The sequence below is a fragment of the Pinus tabuliformis genome, chromosome 1_2, assembly GCF_031772625.1.
Source record: "Pinus tabuliformis cultivar Carrire ecotype Pingquan chromosome 1_2, CPIR1, whole genome shotgun sequence".
Lineage (NCBI taxonomy): Eukaryota > Viridiplantae > Streptophyta > Pinopsida > Pinales > Pinaceae > Pinus > Pinus tabuliformis.
This window is the reverse complement of record NC_142298.1, coordinates 1,273,375,853-1,273,379,892: the sequence shown is the minus strand read 5'-3', so window position 1 is coordinate 1,273,379,892 and position 4,040 is coordinate 1,273,375,853. Positions and strand designations below refer to the sequence as shown.

The following is a 4,040-nucleotide window of genomic DNA, read 5'->3' as shown; positions in this document are numbered from 1 at the left end:
CATTAAGTTATGCATACATTAGATTCTGAAACTTTCAAGAAAGAAAAGAAAAAGAAAATCTAATAAGATTATGAAATAATGCCAAAATAAATATATCAATATCTTATGAAGAATATAAGAAAAAAATGAAATTATAAAACAATATCAAAGTATCCATATTCAAATGGAAGTAGGAAATAAAAACTAATAATCATTACATCTTATGTATGGTCTTTGTCTTAAACGCTGGAATCGTCTTTATCTGCTTCCAAATACTCCCTTGTTATCAATTCATCAATTCTTTTTTGGATAGCTTTAATTTCTGGAGTGAATATCTTTTGAAGTTCTTGAACACAATCCCTCATTAATTGTTGCTGATGCAAGACTTTTCTGACCTTCATTATTCGAACAATCACACAATCTATTGTGTGACATCTTTCTTCATTAACAGATTGGATGACTTTCTTCTTCTCATCCACTTCCACTTTCACTTGTGGAAGTGTAATTTTAATCTTTGGGGATTTATGTGTAAAACTGGGATTGAACTCAAAATGGTCAGTGGACGATATTGATTTATTCACAGGATTCTTGAGCAGAATATTATACTTTCCGCATGATACGGAATGTAATAGTCTAGTAACATCTTCGTCTTCCGAATTTACTTGTAATTGGGAAACGATTTCTTGATAACTCATACTTCCACCGTCATTGAATAATGATAACATCGCTGCTAGAGATGTTGGAACTGTTATTTCTATGGTCTTGCTATCGAATCTAGAAATGATGTCGCAGGTCCCCAGAGAATATATCCACGTAAGTTTGCGATGCTTATGGATTCCATGATAAAATTCGTTGAACACCTGGACACATCTAGCCATCTCAGCAGGTATATTCAGCTTCGAATGCTTGTAAGATGGCCACGATGCCCTATTCAATACTTTAACCCCCAAAGATATTGGAAGGTCATTTGTAAAACTAGCTTCCATTTTCTTTGAGATATCGAAATCATTAATCATGATCTGCATGTTTAAGGTGAGAGTGCCACACTGGCTCTTCAACCTTGACAACATGTTCTTCTCGTGATGGATATTTATGCCCTTGTCGAACAATAATCTCTTGGCTAATTTTTTGCTGCAAAATTCTGTAAATAAATCCTTATCACTGACGTAATCGACAAGTTCCCCAATTTTTTCGAAAATGCTCTCAATATGGTCGTCGTCGTCCATGTGTACTTTTCCACTGCTAGCCTTCCTAACTACACTTTCTGCTAATACCTCGGCACTTGGGTTTCCTCCCACGCTTTGATTGCATATTACCGAAAATGCTTCCCTGCAAGCCATAAGAATACCCCGATGATTTTGAAATTCCTGCTTTGCATAACCATGCATATACTTGTCATGCATTTCAATAACCTTGTGGTGAAATTCATGCTTATCAGCAATATCCTCTGCCCATTTAGTCAATGCTATTCCTTGGGAAGTTACATGTTGTTTCAAAATACTTGCAACGGGTTCCAAGCCCATGGGTTCCAAGCCCATGGGTATTTTACTAAACATCCTGGAAAGGTCTTCTTTCTTATCATCCCTGAGCAACACAGCGCAACCCGAATCCTGTTTTTCCAAAAGTTGAATCTCATGGCGGGAAAGGAGTTCATATTGTATTGTCTCTACTAAATTCTGCTCGCTGCTCGAGTGCAAATAAGATGCAACCTTGTGCTTCTCATTTGTCAGGCATTTTTCAACTTTTACCATATATTGCGGGCAAGTTTCTTCAACAATTTATAAAGCGGCCTTTCGAGCATAGTAAGTTGCAGTGTCTTCAAACAAGGGCTTTTCAAGATCATTCTTGTAGCATTCCATACCAATTTCTAGAAAAATGTCCACAACGTGTTTCACCAAAGCCCCCTCAATCATCTCTCCCTCGCGCTCTCGCCTAATCAAATCCAACACACCATTCTTCACATCAATCCCCACCTCATCATACACAAGCTCCCGGAAGCAGAGGAAGGCAACTTCTCTTAGAGTTGGCAGCACAACACCCGTCTTTCCTTTGACCAAGTACAGATCCAAAGGAGAGAACATGGTTGACATGCGTCGGACCAGAACCTTGTAATTTTCCCAACGTTTCTCAAATTCTCTAACAGTCAACTCACCGTGTTGTTTTCTCAATGCTGGTAAAACAATCGAAACTATGTATTCTTCAAACGACTTCCTGTACATTTCATACAGTCGCCGATCGTTGTCGTGAGGAGGCAGGTCTTGGGAGCACAGTCGGAAAATAGTGATATAAGTGTTCATAAACTCCTCAGCAAATAATTCATCATCGTTTAACTCTCCTTCTACTCTTTTTCTCAACTTTCGGATACATGTGGAGATCAAACCGCACGCTTCCTCCCACGTCTTCATTATAATCTCTTCTTTCTTTTCTTCTGCGCCAATAATTAAAGATTTCGACTCTGCGCAGCCCTGGCAATAACAAATATTATTCTTCCTGCGCGCCACTAAATAAAGATTTCGACTGTCGAGCGCCGGTAAAGATTTTGACTCGACTCTTCGCAACTCCCGCAAGAATGTTAGTGTTGGTAATTCAATGTATTGTGACAAATTCAATTCTATATTTATAGGACACCGGTCTCACACCTACTATTGGTAGTGTCTAAATATACAAATATGTTTCATTTCGCTTTATGTTTGAGCTTTTTTTCTTAGATTAGATTAGGTGGCTTATGTTGCTTTTGAAAAGATTTATCCAATGGAAGTGTTTTATTTCCGTGCTTTAATTGCTTTGCAAGGGGTTTTAAAATATGAATGGCTTTGCAAGGGGTTTTAAAATAGGAATGGATTTTGGTGAGGGTTTGGGTTTTAAAATAGGAATGGTTTTTTTTAAGCTATGATAATAGATTAAGTATACTTAATATGAATTTTATAGAGAAGAAGGTGAGAAAGTTTTATAGATAATTAACTAGTGGGGTCATGCGAAGGCCTAAGATTAAGGACATATTAAGATTTAGCTTCAATATCTTGTTCAATAAGGTGAAATAACTTCTCCAAAGGTCAAGGACATATTAAGATTTAGCTTCAATATCTTGTTCAATAAGGTGAAACAACTTCTCCAAAGGTCAAAATATGTCCCTCACGAGGGGATGGGCCCCCCTTCAAGTGGGATAATAAGTGGGAGCACATACTGGTTGAAATACCCCTTAGTGTGCCTTTTATCCGTAATCATTTGGCTAACAATTACCTCTTATTTGTGGATTTCATAAATCTGTTTCAATTGGCTTTTATCTTTGAGCTTTTCTTAGATTAGGTAGCATATGCTGATTTAATTAGCTTACAATGACTTGTTTGGGTGGGTATGTAAATTAGCATGAAAGGGTGTTCCTTACATTACATGAAAGGGTGTTCTTAGTTTTAAAACGAGAATATTTTGGCTATTATTACAATCCAAATACACTTAATATGAATATCATTGAGATGAATGTGAGATAGCTTTATAGACAACTAGAGGCCATGAGAAGGCCTAAGATTGAGGACATAAAAATCAATTTCAAATTGAGAGGGTACTATAAGAGGAAGTGTAGTGCCTTTTCAAATGAATTGTATCTCTAGAGATGGCTTAGAAAGGAGAGATCAAAAGGACTAAATTGTTAGAGGAAAAGGCATCGTATCTCGACGACAGCATTGTGAAAACATTGCTAATTGAATATCAAATATCCATAAAAGGCCTCCAAGTAGTTGTGGGTGATGAAAAACAAGGTGGCGATTTTGTTGAGATAGTCATTTGGGTACATGTGGAAGGAAATCCTCTCAAGGAGGTTCTTGAGGGAGTTCAATGTTTAGCTAATAGTTTTATGTCAATGATTATGCGAGCAATATTATAGTAGTAAAATATTAACATTGTAATTGAGGATCATTTTGTTGTTTTACTAGAAATGAAAGAAGGAAGTTCCATGGAAGTATAGAAGTCATTGATGAAGGAGATGAAAGAAACCATGCTTATGTGGACAAGCAAGAAATGACTTAAACTGATTTGGGGTGTTTTAAAAATAACATTGTGAAGTT

The 4,040-nt window shown here is 36.8% G+C and overlaps 2 pseudogenes; both read right to left on the bottom strand.

Annotated features, from left to right (window-relative positions):
* Positions 1-218: 218 nt before the first annotated feature.
* On the bottom strand, positions 219-1,730 carry LOC149210873 (cullin-1 pseudogene; annotated as a pseudogene).
* Positions 1,731-1,757: 27 nt separating this feature from the next.
* On the bottom strand, positions 1,758-2,384 carry LOC149210872 (cullin-1 pseudogene; annotated as a pseudogene).
* Between the last annotated feature and the right edge of the window lie 1,656 nt (positions 2,385-4,040).